Genomic DNA, 15,606 nt, shown 5'->3' with positions numbered 1-15,606 from the left:
ACTCCCCGTGATGCTCCTCCTGGGATATCACTCGTGCCCGTGCCCATGCTGCTGCCAGCAAGCTTCTCAGGGTATGCTCCTCCTCCCTGCACCAGTGGCCTTCTGCTCACATGAGGACATGGCAGGCAGATACCAGAAACACCACCTCCGAAGTTCTCACAGTAGCTGGTTCTCCTCCTCTCGAGAGACAGCCATACCTGCCCCACCCCAGTAATGCCAACCCTGCCTGTCCCACGCCAGGAGGGGACACGGAGTTTTAGGGGCAGACAAGCAAGTGAAAGGTTTTGAGGGCAAGAATGAGGAGTGAGTTAGGAGCTGCCACAAGCAAGATTAGCAATGAGTTTTACCACTCTAACCTAGGGGAATTAGCCAGTTCCTCAAGATTCAAAATGAAAGGCAGACCTTAAAGCTCCTTTCCTGATAATAAATTTCAAGATTACATGTTACACTTTCTGTCAGTCATTTCAGAGAATTATCCATTGCCTGACAAACCTTCTGTGGTTTTGATCACCGAAATCACAGAAACTGCCTATTTCCATGCTGTCTGGCCATTTCATAACGCTGCATTAACTAGAACGCAGCACAGGGACTATCACAGCAGGGAGTACTCAGCTGCAGGCACCGGGTCACACTTTATCTCAGCTGCCGGACAAAGTACCTCTGCCCAAGCCAGCAACCACACCTGGGGGTGACAGGGGGAAAGGACTGATTGCCAGGCTCAAACTTGTTTCCTAATGCCACCCTAATCGAACCCAGACCTGCTGCATTATGCTACTGACCATGCTGCTTCCCCATGTCACATTTCAACACGCAAAATGCAAAACACAGACATGCTGCTGTACTCTGGGCTGGTTTGTTTCTCAATGAAAGAAAGAGCAAAACCAACGCTTTCATGGGAACCAGCACAGCTATATACTTAGAGTCGCCAATGCAGCAGTTCTGAAGCCAAATACCTGCCCCATGCTAACAGGAAAATCAGCTTGGAAAATTAAGGCTGCAGTGCACGAACAGTGAGAAAAGAACAGCTTCTCCCAGGAAAAAAAAAACAAAAACCAACAACCCCCCAAAAAAACAAAAACCAAAGCTATCCAGCTCTTGCAAATACAAATTCAGACTTTCAGCAGGCAGGGCCTGCAGACACACAGGTAAGCAGCATACAACTGTATTTTGTGACATGCTCTCAAGGGCAGTATATTTTTTTCGAGATGCTATTATGCCAGCTTTACACAGTGACAGCATGTATTTCAGTAACGACCAGGTTGTGATATGTCAGCCTTAGCAGTTTCTAGGCAGACTCTAACGGCGCATGTTGCTACTCCCCAGTTCACACATTCTAGCAGGCTGCAATATATTGCTGTTTCTTTGAAGGCAAAAATAAGCACCACACCATGAGAGCTGTCGCTTTTCTCTGCAGCTGTTCAAACTTCCCTAGCACCATGTTTTAACCGAGCTTTCCAACAACGCTGTGTGCAAAACTGCCAACAGTGCCTTCTTGCGCATTTACTTGTAACACCCCATCTTGAGAACTTCACACGCAGCCAAAACCCACCAGATTTGTTGAGAAGAGTTTTTCAGCATGGGAAAACTGTTTCTCCTTTGAGTCAAAGTCTGATTAAAGAACTGAAAGAGGAGTCACACTCTCTCTCGCTGGTGTGAATTAGCATAACTCCAAGACTGAGGCCTTTTCCCCCCAATATGCCTGCAAGTATGCAATTCATTTTACCTTTGGCATTTTTTTTTTTTTTTTTTGCCTATGGCCCACAGGGCACAGAGCTACTTGAAAATAACTTTTTATAATAGATTTCAGAAGAGGCAAACTATTTCTCTGCTACTCTGTGTACCTGCCTTTCTCCTCCTGCCACAGCCACTCGCAAAGATGCTTCAGTTAAACTCTGCAGAAGTTGTGCTCCGCTACAGACTTAAGGACCAAATCCATTTCCATGATCCCTGGAAAGTCCATATAAATGCACGAAAGAAGCCTCTTCACTGTAATATGATCTATTAGGTATAAAGAAGTATTAACCACACATCGACATGACAATACTGTCCATGGTATTTCTGAACCAGCTTTCCTTTTCTCCTCCTTTTTTTTTTTTTTAAATGAAAAAGCAAGCTCTCCTCCTGTCTCAGCTGATCTCTTTATATACTTCATATCATACTCTTATCTCATTCCTCCACCCGAATCAAGGCGCGACAGCAGACGCTGCGCTGTGAACCCCTGCCTGCTTACGGAGGAGCTATTCCCGGGTAACTATCGTTGGGAATTATGGAATTAGCGCCGCGCTACGACCCCCATTAGGCTCCCCATGCATCGCTCGTTGACACACGTCCCTCACCGGCCGCTGGCGCTGCCCCCCCAACCCACGGCCAGGGCTCCGCGTTCACCACTCTGCCGCCTCACAGCGGGGCACCGATCCAGCCCGGAGCCCCCCGGCTAGCTGTCACCAGGGGCACACAGTCGCGACAGCGGCCGCATGTCGGGACGGGACCCCCGCCCGCCGGCCCCGGGCTCCCCGTCACCACGCGATCCCCGAGCGCACCGAAACCCGCCCCCGGCCTCCATTTGCCCCCCCGCAGCCCCGAGCCCCAGGGCCGCGGCGGGCCTGGCCCTGCCGGGCCGCGGTCCCGGCGGCCGGCCCAGTTCCCCCGGCAGAGACCTGCTCCCGGGAGCGCCGCGCCGCCTGCTCTCTGCTCGCTGCCGGCGGCGGTGGGAGGACGGAGCGCGGCGCAGAGCACCTCCCTCTGCCGGAGCCCGGCGCCGGGGCTGGACTCAGGCGGAGGCGTCGCTGCCGGGGCCGGCGCACGGATGTGGGCGCTCGCCCCGGGGCCGGCGGCGGGGCGGGGCCGGGCCGGGAGGCGGCGGGCGGCTGCTGCTGAGGGAAGCCCCCGCCGCCGGCCCGCCCCGCCGGGCGCTGAGGGGAGCCCTCCCGGGGGGAGGGCGGGACGGAGCGGGGCCGGCCAAGGCCCTGGCAGGGCGGGAGGAAGAAGGGGTCTCAGGACCCCCCTTCCCTGCCTGCCCCTCAGGCCAGCCAGCTTCCTGAGCAGCGCCTTGGCTCTGAGGGGGAGTCCCAGGCCCCAGCCCGTGCCCTGCCACCGGCTGCACGGGCCTTCAGGTGCCCCCAGCCTGCAGGTGTTAGCGCCCTTTTCCAGGGTGTGCCTGGCCCGAGCCGGGGCCCCGGGCACCTGTAACCGGTTACCTACCGCCCTGCCGAACCCTCAGGGGAGGCCTCATAAAGGGATTCTTTCCACAGCTTTGCTAGCTGGGGTTATTTCATCTTTTCCCTGCAATCCACCTCCAGGGTCTCAAAACTCACCGTGAGGCAGCTGGCCCGTGGGGCTGTTTCAAACCGGGCCGCTCCCCAGCATCCCAGCGCTGCGAGGCCCGAGCGATGCGGCTGCGGGGGCTCGTCCAGCCACCGCTAGCCCAATTGCTCTGTGCTGCTGCAAAAAAATACCCCGCAGGATTTCGTAGTAAAGTGCAGCTTTTCCTGAAGCACTTCCACATGACAATCCTAGGACTGGAGTACCTTCCGTGAGCTCATACAGTCCAGCAGCACAGTTACGATTTCTGCTGTAGGCTTGTATATACTACTACAGGAGAGTAACCCTTTACCCCAGCTTGAAACCAATCTCATGTCTCCGTTGCAGAGCACTTGAGGCTGAGAGAGATGCTCCTAGTACTGCACGTTGCTGTTCATGTGGAAAACGGTAATAACGTTTGCACTACACTGCTGATAACTGGCACATAGTACTAGTGTAGTTTGGCCCCGAAATATCTGCTTTAAAAATAAGAACGCAATAGGCAGGAGAGGGAGCAAGCTGAGTAAGAACAGCGCAGAAAAATCAGGGCCGGTGTTACCCTGTGTACCTATTTTGGCAAGGTTATAGCACCTTGCAAAGCCCTTGCGTGGCAGAGCTGCATTCAGCAGTCTCATCAGTTAATAAATTCACTCAAATCCTTGGACTTGGACAGTTTCAGCAGGGTCTACTGTGAAGTTGTAACTTATAATTCCTCTTTCATGGTCATTTTTTGTGTGTGAGGTGTTGGTGAGATGTGGTGAGGTATACACTGGTAAAGTAGGTTGTTCAATACAACACGTCATGGGGGAGGAAGAAAGAGCGGGATTTTGAGCTTCATACCCTACTTGAACAACTAGGAATCCTCTGCCTTTATTTTTTCCATTTTGGTTTCTGTGTGTCCAGAGATACCAGCAAAAATAGGATAGCTGCAGGTAACATTTCATGATCCTGGGAGGGCAATCCTGCTGCAGATCCTGTGATTTCCAGCACTTATAGCCACTTAGAGGTATGCTTAAATGGTTTCTGCCCTTTCCTGGGGTTTATTACTGGCAATGCTTCAAAACTATGTTGCCTCTATCATGAGAAAAAGAGTTTTTCTGAACAGTTTTATTCTTTCAGCTGCATGGCTTACAAATAAACCTTCTTACCTATGGCACACACATCCTTTTTAAAAAATACTTGCCATGCAGCTCAGCTGGGAACAGCAATCATCAGTTTAAGAACAATCAGACCAGTTGCCAGCATTAGCTGCTGCAACATTTGTAAATGGGTTATCACTGGCCTGTTGGTCTGTTTGCCCTTTTCCCTGCTGGTAAATGCCCTGTGCTCATAAGACGGAGGAAATCAAACTGTTGGCAAACATTTCTGTGAGGCCTCACAGCTCAGAACTTCGCACCCACACAGTATCCAACAAACTGGCTTGCGATCAGCAGTGATTCAGTTTGGCCACATAGGCAATTAGTAACTGCTGGTTGCCCGTTCTTTTTATGTAACTGGAAATGTTTTGCTATGATGGACAGTTTCAGACAGAACCATTTCTCTAAAGCCCTTGCAGTTCCTAGGTAAGTTTTCTCTTTATCTCCTCTAGGCTGCTAGATGTTAAATAAAACTATGGGAGCTGTGTTTCTTTTGGGTCCCTTAAATTAAAGGCGAATGTCTTAATCAGTAACCTCAGTTTCCTGCTTATTCCTTTAACAATTAAAATTCAGTGTTATTCACAAGAACAGGAAATGTGCATGGATCCTGTGCTTTCCCGATAGAGAAATTTCATGTGAAGCAGCAGTGATTAAACAAGTACTTTGCAGAATTATTAGAGAAGATAATACAAAATTAATAATGGCAGGGTGGTATTTCCTGATACACTTTTTTTTTTTTTTTTTTTTTTAATAGCGGGCTGGGTCTGCTTTGGAAGGAGTAGCAGGATGTGGTATTTACGTTCCCTCTGATGAGCATATTTGCAGTAACTACAATATTGCACCACAATGAAAGCAAATATGTTATCTCACCTGTTCTCCCTGTGCCTGCAGCCGGGAATGAAGACCAGCTGGCAGCAGCTGCCCGGCTCCACATACCTTCACTCTTTTCCAGAAATAAGGAAGAAGTGGCAGCCAACTCCCCCCGCACAACCCGCCCCCCCTGTTTTTTTCCTTTTAATTATCTCAGAAAGTTATTTCTTATTCAAATTTTTCTTTAAGGCCTGCTCTACTTGGGGCAGGGTGTGGGGGGGATCATTTTAACTATGTTTAGCGAAACTGGTGTATGCCTTTAAGTAAGCTGTCTTAAGCCAGTTCTTGTGGCTCAGTCATGGTTTTTCACTGAGTATTAATAGCGTTATTTTTCATCTCACTAATGCAAGCTAAATTAATGTACATTCAACCTCATGAAACTGCTACAAGCTTCTCATGCAAATGCACTCAGTCTCCTTTATTCTTGCCTAACTCACTCAGCATGTGTCTGTGAGGTCTGAGGCATGCTGCTCTCTTCATGGCAGCCTGAGGAGTCACATGTGTCAGGTAGGATTTCTGTCACTGGGGCATGCGACCTGCCAAGTATGTGACCTGTTGTGGGGAGCCTTAACACACATTGGACCACCCAGTGGCCCTCCAAAGGGCTGTCGGTAGCAGTTAGTGATATTTAATGAAAGCAATCAGACATGGGTGCGTCTGAACCGAGTAACGACAGTGTTGCTAGCATATTTCATATTCTTTCTCATCCTGGCATTGACCAAGGTACTGCCTGAGTTGCCAAGATTCTATGAGGATAAACTTTCTGTATGTTTTAAATGGTATCAAGCATGTTTCTTCACCCTCTGTGCAAAAACCTCACCCAGACCAGACTCACAAGCAGTAGTATAAACCAATTTTAAAATGCTTTTTTAGATTCACACATAGAAACTAGATACATGACCAAGAAAATCTGGAGCAAACAGCTGACTTAATTACACAAGGCCAACAAGCTAATTATGTAAGGCATGTATTGCAGATTTACTTAGTAAGTCTTTAAATGTCTCTTCTACTCTCTCCCCTTCCTCCTCCATTCCTCTGCCACCCACATCCTCTCCCAGTTGTGCTGGGCATCCACAAATGCTCCAGGTCTCCCATCGCCCCTTCCTCTGGTTCATGCTTGTTGGCTGTTGGACTAGGTGATCGTTGTGGGTCTCTTCTAACTGAAATATTTTATTCAGTTCTATTCTGGTCTATTCTACATCTGCACTCATACATAGAGACAGAGCTCACCTCTTGGTGCTAGTCAGTGTAATTCCACTGAGCTCAACAAAACTTGACCGATTTATGCTGATAGGGTATTTAATCCATTATGTTTTTCCTACACAATAATAATTTGGCAGAATATGCTTATATTTTCTGCACCACGATTTGGTAGCCAGAGACTAATTAGTTAAGAATAAGAGGAATGAACAAGGTTGGTTGGAAACCAGTATCCTCTTCTGCTCAAAATGATGACAAAAAGAAAAGAAATAATTACTTACTTATTTACTGCAACTAAGTTTTTTGATCAAAATACATGTCTCATCTAGAAGGTTGACCCAGATTTTTTTCAGACCTAAAGAATGTTATTTTCCTGGAAAAAAAACCCCACCATTTTCAAGGCCAGCAGATAATGACCTTGATCCTTTCTGCCTAGTCAAAAATTCAATCTGCAATTGTGATTTACATCACTCTTTAAAATCAGACCTGTTACTTAACTTCAAAATGTGCCCACTTTTCCTAATTCCCTGTGTTACAATGTTTTAAATATTTGATGTGCCCAACCACTCAGAAACAAACGGGATGGCTTTGATGTTGCAAAGACTGAGTATCAGCACTGAAATAACCATCTGCATCTGCCTGTATTTATTCCCGGGGAAGAAAGCTGTATAGTAAAGCCCACCTTGAACTTCATCAGGGCCTTGATTTTGACTTAGTCTCCTGTTACTCTCACTTGCTGCAGAAGCAGCAATTAGTAAGCACTGGCCAGTTGGAAATGTGATAATGTTCCTTTTCAGTACTTGGGGCTGTTGCGATAGGGAAACATGCTCTAATTTGAATAGGCCTGTCTCATTATCTTAACTTCATTTGAGCTGATTTATAACAGCTTATCACACTGTGTCTGTGTGGGTTCCTTTTCCCTAAGTTTCCTCTGGACATTTCCATGTTATCTGCAGAAACATTACAAAACGGGAACAAAACACAATGGAGAAGTATTTCATTCATGTCTAAACTGCATCTCTTTTGAGCAAGCTGCTCTTGTGTTTCTGCAGAGCTAGCCACAAATTTGCCTTAAAATTATGCGGAATCACTTTTATAAACTCAGAGAAACAGGCTGAAGGAAAACACCCAGCCTTGTGCAGCTCCCCCTCTCCCACAGTGGTCTCCGGAGGCACCAGTCAGTGGCACAACTGCAGGATTTGCTATTGATTCATGCACCAAGTTAATTAGCAACACGGGAAAGGAAGCTGCTCATTTGCAGGGTGGATTTTCTGGGATGACAGGGAAAGCGGAGCCTCGCTGTGCAGACACAGGCTCGGGTCCCTGCAGCTCTGCCATCCTGGTCGGTGAGGCAGAGACTGACCAGCAGGGCTAGAAGAGAGAAAAGAAGGAAGACCAGCGTTTACCCCAGTAACCTGGATGATGATGTTGCGCACTTCTGCAGCAGAAGGAAGCACTGCAAATATCATTGCCAAGATCTTTGCTAAAGTAAGGGAGAAAAAGGAGCCTCTAGCAATCTTATGCAAAAATATGCAGTGATAAGGATGGGATAATTTGATTTCAAAATGAGCCAGTTAAATGGCAGAAATATAGGTGAAACCCCCCATTTTCTGAACCAGTAGCTCAAAATTGTTTGCCCTAGTTCAAACAAAATGTATTTGCCTGGATGAAGTGGTAGTGATGGCCAGGGAGATCAGGTCTATGCCCTGAACTACCAGAGGAGGTGGCTGAGGAGATCTCCTTTACCCATCTCACAAGTCCACAGGGGGGATTCAAGGAGGGTGGCTTTGTGAGCCAGTCACAGAGGCAGAGGACAGGGGACATTTAGGGATGGGGCACCACATCATGCACAATCTATCACAGTCAGCGGTCACCACCACCAAACCCACCAAAGCAGCTTTGTGCAAGCCATCAGCTCCCTGAAATACTTCCATGTGCTTATACATCCCGTGTCCAGAATAGGAGATGGAAGACCTTTTAACTTGGGATCACATTAAAAAAATCTTTCTTTGCACTAAAAGTGGCTCTTTTCTTATTACATGCAGCATAGTGAGTGCTAAAAAGCTCTGAATGAAATTATTCTGTAAAACCTGGAAACAGAGTGCTCCTTAATGCGCTAAAGTGAGCCTGATTTGCTGGGTGCCAGAAAATAGCGTGGAGTGCCGAGAACGAGATGTGCTTTATCCCTGCTAAAAATTAATCTAACAGGATTTCCCTAAAATTACAACTCACTCAGAAAAGCTTCTGGATGTGCTCTGGCTAATTAAACCCTGCATGGTTGGAGAGGTGTGGGGAGCCTTGGCAAAGCAGAGCCAGCATGGCCGGGAGCCTGGTTGCTCCTCACAGGCGCCTCTTGCTCCCCCCCTGCACCTTTCTCTTTAGAAACTGCCTGGGGAGAATAAAATTGATGCTCAATCCCAGCGGGAAACTGGAGCCAAGGGCTGTGCCATGTCCCCCAGCGTTACCTGGGGAATGTCCAAGGGCTGGTGGGGGCAAGGTGCAAAACCCAGTGGGGTCTAAACCGCAGCTGGAGCCTGAGCTCAGGCAGCCGAATTGCTCCCCCGCATCAGAGCAGGAGGGGCCACAGAAACACATGTCACATAGGTGCTTCACAAGCACTTCATACCTAGTTTGGAGAAGAAACAGGTGATTTGGCCCAGAAGGAACAAATGTGGCCTAAGTGCTCCCCAGCTTTGACAAGAAGTGGCTCTTCACATTTCAATGAAAGCGTATGCCACAAAATAAAAATTTGCCGTGAAGGCAATCAGCAGTGCAAATTCAAATCAGACTCATCGAGCCTTGTTAGCCTCTGCTCGGCATTGACCCAGTTGGGTCCCAGGTGGCTTCTGCAGAGCCACTGCTGTGTGGAGATGCTGCGGTCCAGGGGGGCTGCTGGCCTGGGCATCCAAATGAGCTTGAATAGCTGCTCAGGCTCCGGCGAGCATGGCAGACGTGCTGTGCGTGCCATGCTGGGGCTGACCGTGGGCCCTGTGCATGGTCGATTGCCACCCTGGCCATGCTCTAGGTGTAATAATCACAGCTTGCTCAACATCCTCCCCAGGCTGTTTGATTATTTCCCCTCTAACTGTAGGCACTGTTATGCAAAGGATGTGAATGGGAGGAAATCAGGCTTTTCCACATCATTCCCAGCCTCTGCCAGGATCGTGTCTCTCATTCTGCATTTTCCTGTCTAGCCGAGGTCCCTCTGCTGTTGTGGCTGGCATGGTGTGCTCGTATCAGGAGCACAGCACAAACCAGTTGGTTTTGTGGGGAAACAAAATATCGCTCCAGTTGGAAAATGTTCCCTCTTTTCCCTCGGTGCGCTGCTGCCCTGTCAGCATGTGCAGGGGGTTCATTCCCCATGAGCAGAGCAGCAGGAGCAGGGGGGCACCAAGCCGCCCACGGTGCCTGCTCTTGAGTAGTGACTGAGGAATGGAAACCTTGAAAGACTCTGTGGTCGTCAATTGAAGCCTGCTTGAAAATATTTCAGTATCTATCTGAGCCTTTTATTAGTTATTCCCTCTTTCTCTCTCTCTTCTTTTGGTTTGTTATTTGCAGGTCTCATGTATCAGTGCTTTCGCTGCCAGTGCCTGGAGCACAAACAGCATGTGAGGCTTTACACAGGGCGATCCTGTTCTCTTTAGAAAGCCAATATCTTTTGTTTTCCATGGAAACAATCTGTCAAGATTTTATAATCTCGAATAGTGGTGAGAGGCTTGCTCGGCACAGCTTAAGCCTCCTCTTTGCAAGAACTCGTAGCTCTAGATGCTGCATTTTCTTCCTTTCTCTGATGTCTTCACAGGTTTGCATGCACCCATTTTTAACCGGTAAAAGTTTCTTTTTGTTTCTCTTTTGCTTTGAGGAGCTAATTCTCAGTGCTATACCTTGCAAGAAGAGAATTACAGATAGTTTTTTCTGAAAACAGAAGGTAGTGTCTTGAGACGACTATGAACAAGAAAACAGTCTTTAATATTAATGTTTAAATTGATATTTCAATGCTCTCCTTTTTTAATAAAAAATTTGCTATGTGAAGTCTTTAAGGATATTACACATAGATGTTCATGGAAAAGAAATGTAAAGTTCAGACACTCAAAATTACTGACTACTTGTGAATTTTGCATTCTATGTTGAATTGTGACAAGTTGCCACTCAAAAATTAATTGCCTTTGGGTAACTTAAAGGACATTACTTTGTATAACTTACCCAAAGACAAAGGGTTTTGAGGAATAGAAGCTCTAGCACGTGAACCAGGTTAAATTCCAACACTGAATATTCCAAGCAGAATTTGTAATTGTCGGGCCACAAATCAAAACAAATTTCACTGAAGAAGTGACTGCTCAAACAAGTTGGAGACCACACTGAATGGAGAATATTTGCTGAAAAAAAATTACCTTTTTCTGTCCGGTTCACACGGAAAAGGGAAGGAGAGGTTGAGAGTGTGCCGCCCTGAACAGGGCTTCGTGCCCTTGCGTTCAGTGGCGCTCAGTGAGCAGCATCCCTGCAGATCCTGTCTTGTCGTGCCTCCCCGCTGTACGTTACCAGTGGAGGATGAAGGGTATCTGAAAACGTCACCTACCTGTCCTCTACTGGTCTTTGAGCATGGGCATTTAATGCACATTTCTGCCATCCCTCTTTCCAGCAAGCACTAATTCCCTGAATAATGTTATTCCCTGAATAACACCGTGTCCTGGCTATGAAGATTTTTAAAAGCCATTTCAGAGAAGAGGATATTTCTTCCTTACTTTGACTGAGACGTTTTGATCCCAGTGGGATGGAGACAGCTATTCTTGTTGAATGTCCTCCCTGAGTTGCCTATGAGCTGGGCTGCGTGAGAGGCAGGAGGAGACATCATTAGGAACCGAAAGATAGTATTTACCATCGGGTGCGATTACAAAAGAGTGAATTTAACCTTTTTTGCCCTGTAACCATGTACCGTGCTTATTAGCCTTCCACTGGAAAAAAGGGGATAGTTATTTGTGTTCGAAACCAGTGCCACGATTGTGTTGTGAGTTACATCTGCTCGGTGGGACACTTTCCTGTTCTGATTAACAGCCCTGAATCCACTGCTCCTGGCAGCTCAGTGGAGCTGATCTCTTGGGCTTCAGGGTTTGTTCCCTTCTTGTAAAGACAACTGGTGAGGAACCCCTGTGGAATTTTTCTGGCAGAGATTTATGAAGCATTTGGGAAATCTGTTTTCCATCCTGCCTGCTGCTAGAAGTATTTTTAAACCTGTATTTCCCACCTTCATGAGACAGTGCACAGGAGTGTGCCGGCAGTCGGTCAGCAAGTCAGAACCATGTTTTTCCATAGACTACGGAAAAGGTCCATGGCAAATAGTTACGAAAAGCTGGAATATTGTCAGAAGAGGTAAACTCACTGCAAGGGTGGTCAGCACCTCTGTTAGAAAACACGGTCTGTGAATGAAAACAGACAGCAATTAGGTGGGTCTGGGGCTAGCCAGGGTAGGAAGCATCCCTGGGTGAGCATGGCCATGTCACTGCATGGGGACATGGGCCCTTGTCCCCGGCCATATGCAGTATTGCTGGCATCACCCCGTAGGTACAACCAGGGTGGCTGTCACAGCAGCCCAGGGCTTTCCCCGTGCAGCCATGGCACAGGCATTGATGGCTCCGACAGCTTCTCACCTTGGTGGCTGTAAGCGATTTTTGGTGGTCAGCTGAATTACTGTTTTGCACTAAATGCTCTCCTAAACCTTCCAGCGAAGGTGAGGAAGAGACCTGAGGAAGCTCGCTCGGTCGTTTGGTTTCGCTGAACCAGGTCATTGCTGTGAGGCAGAGCAAGAGGCTGGGAGCCGCAGACTGCTGAAGGAGAAAAATGTAAAACTAGGTGGAAGTCACCTTATCCCTCCCCTGGAGAAGCTGCGGGTGGGTTTCCTTATCACAGACCTTGCCTCTGCTGAGCTGAACCTGTTTCGATCTTTTGACCTATGTTACAAAGTGGAGATGCCAGAAAGGACTATTCTAGGTGTCTCAGCGCAGTCCAGGCGACTCCCTACAAAATAGGAGTGGGAAAAAGTCCACGTCACTACTTAAGAGCTTTGCATCCTCATTGAAGTCTGTCTTTTGATGTGTCATGAGCCGAGGCAAGTCCTAAGCCTCCGGGAGGTCACTAGATACCTGTGCATCCTACATCTTCAGTGCAACTAAGCACCAGTTTGTAATTGCTGACCTCCTGGGAGTCCATGGACTATTTCTAAGGGACCATGAAGGATAACTGAGAAAAACCAGTCTAGTGGAAGCAAGCAGAAAGTCATGAAGCAATCTGTTCCCCCAAGGAAACATTGAGCTGAACAGATTGGATTCACCCCGTCAAGGGAACAATGTATCTCATCTCATCTTCGTCACCTGAGCCTCAAAGCAGGCTGAAACCAAAACGCTCAGTGCAGTTCCTGCGGCAAGCTAAAAAGGGTTACTAAAAACTGCCAAGTTATTCTTAAAAATCACTCATGTTACTCACACAGTTGTGCAATACTACCTTACTGTAGTGTGTAATCATGTTAGTGAATATATTGAAGTAGGAAAAATTTCAATTTCTTAGCTGAAAAGAGAAAGATACTTTGACTCATAGAATGGTTCACTGGTAACATTTAATATTGGATAACCTCTGGAGAAAGAGTAGTTCTGCAAATTCTGTTTCAGGGGGCTGATCTGTGCCTGCACAGTGCCAGGCACTGCGGGAAGCCAGGATGCAATGTCGGTTTCTTACCCCCAGAGCAGCCTAGATAATAATCTACACCTTATAATCATGCAGAAATAGTATCAAAACCTTTTTGTATAAGCAGGGGTTATTCTTTTTGAGGGCACACACTAAATTAAGAAGTTGATAGTTGCTGTAATGGCACCAGCTTCTTTCAGGTACATTGGGAAATGCTGTCTGGAGTGTGCTGCGAAGAACAGACTGGGGATGCAAAGAGGGATTAGCGTTTGTATCTAAAAGAATATGGAAGCTCATTAAATTAAAAGCTGTAAAATAGGCAATATACATAATCGTGTTGTCTAGAAGAAAAGCAATTGTTTCAAACCAAGTTTTCCAGTTCCACCACCTACACCTATCACTAGTCATCTGCTTACAGAGGCAAGAGATGAAGGCTGTTTGTTGCGGCGTTAAGCAGACAGCAGAGTCTGCAGCCTCTGATGAACTGTCTGGGTTATTTTAAAATTTTAAACGTGAGAATCGGTGTTTTAACTGTAACGAAACAGAACTGGTTTTGTGCCGCCTCTGTCTTACCAGCGTTCTCCTTGCAATCTGCTCCTCCTCATTCCCATGCAAATCCAGATATGTTTCAGGTATTGCATTAGCAGTACAACCCTGTAAGCTACACTTTGCAGTTTCTGTAGAATTATCAGGTATTTCCAGTGTAACCTATCCATTTTAGAGCCATCAAAGAAGCAACGAAGCCTTGCAGAGAAGTGCTGAGCAGCACTACAAGGCTGAGCTGCAGCAAGCATCCTCAAGGCCAGTCAGCAACAGCAGGGCTGGTGATGCTGCTCTTGAAGCAGAGAAGAGACCATAACAATTTGTCAAAGTCTGTCAGTCGTGTCTATCAGATGAAGCGTTATTATCGTCCTGCTGTGACTCGAGAGCTCCTCTCTAACTGCAGAGGTGGAGGGTTCTGGCTGTGGACTCAGGACCACCGTGATGGTGCAGGAGCCCCTGGGCTGGCCCAATGTGTTATTGCACACGTGGTTAATGCAACACTTTGGGGCAGGGAGGGTTTGAAAGGGAGTGGGAGCAAAACAGAGACACAGGGTGGAATAGGGACTGCCACCCCAGGGAGGGCTGTGCCTGGGCAAGGCGAGTTTGGGCACTGGCTGCACAGCGGTGACGCTGCTCCGTGACGATGCTGCCGTGCAAAAAGGAATGAGTGAGTACAAATGCCAGACGTCACAGGCTACAGAACCTGCGTTAGCACAGCCGCTTCCCAGGGAACACCACTACAGGACCACTTTTCAACAGCCACTCCACCCATTGGCAAGAAATTGCTTTTTCAGCTATCGTGGGACTTTCTCTAGCAGCAATAATCAATCTTTACTGTAACAAACATTGTCTGTAACTTGATTCAAAATATACGTGAAGATATTCCAGTAAGGCAGAGGGGAAAACTGCATTATGAAGATATCACAAAGTCTTCTTCAGAGCAGGAACATCCACACACACAGGAGGCCTGAGCACACCGTAGCAAAGTAGGGGTGCAGCCCTGTGCATGCCCCCCTCAGCAGCATCGGCCTCTCCTGCTCCTCCCTGCTAACCCCAGGTCCCAAGGTTGTCTGCTCCCGGGTCCCATGGGTCCCCCCTGGCCGGTGCATCTCGGTGCCTGGCTGCTGGCATGGGTTATATCTGCCCTGGGAAATAACAGGTCCCTGGGGCAGCATCAGGCAAGAAACATTGATTCCATGACTTATAGCTATTTCCTCAGGCAGTTCCTCGAGGGAAGCATGTGAGGTAGTGCTGGGAGATTACAAAGCAGCCTCAATAACTGAAAGAAGCTCTGCAATTCAGTTTGACACTACTCCTTTAGATCAGCTACTTTTCCCAAGTTAACCCCATGCGATACTCCTTGCTCTCACCACCCGTTTCTCTTGCAAAAGTTCTTGCACCAACCTGAACTCGAGGACACGAGCAGCCTGTGTAAGGTTTTGTAAATATTCCTGATCTTTGGGGATGCTGTTGCACTGAGGATGGCATCAGGCAGGCGGTGGTTGTATTCCTCTGTGCTGCCTCAGCCTGGGCTTGTGGTGCTGAGCCTGAGTGTTTGAGGATCTGTTTGGCTGGAATCTTTTTTTTATATGTATACACGAAATTCAGAATTAGTTTTAGCCAAAACAGGGCATTTTGAAGAATACACACTGTACAATTTGAATGTAAAGTCTTCACCAGCAATTCAGTTCTTTGGAAAGCTACCTGGATTGCTTTAGACCCTGGGATGTCAGTGCCAAAAGAAATAACTAAAAAAACCAGATAACTGAAAACCATGTTAAAAATCATGAGAGAACAGTACCCAAGACACAAGCATCTTTCAGGAAGATCTTGATGCTGTTCACTTCCAATCATTATTCCTATGTAATATCTCCATCCTCAA

The 15,606-nt window shown here is 47.4% G+C and overlaps 1 protein-coding gene across 1 annotated transcript in view; it reads right to left on the bottom strand.

The window, feature by feature from the left end:
• The window catches only part of RAB27B (RAB27B, member RAS oncogene family), a 29,787-nt gene extending 26,956 nt beyond the window's left edge, over positions 1–2,831 (bottom strand). The window contains exon 1 of the mRNA XM_037374160.1: positions 2,658–2,831. The gene's annotated coding sequence lies outside the window, so the exon portion shown is untranslated. The remainder of the gene's footprint in view (positions 1–2,657) is intronic.
• Between the last annotated feature and the right edge of the window lie 12,775 nt (positions 2,832–15,606).

Source organism: Falco rusticolus, chromosome Z (genome assembly GCF_015220075.1).
Source record: "Falco rusticolus isolate bFalRus1 chromosome Z, bFalRus1.pri, whole genome shotgun sequence".
In the NCBI taxonomy this organism is placed as follows: Eukaryota; Metazoa; Chordata; class Aves; order Falconiformes; family Falconidae; genus Falco; species Falco rusticolus.
The sequence above is the reverse complement of the archived record's forward strand: the minus strand, read 5'-3'. Positions and strand labels throughout refer to the sequence as shown.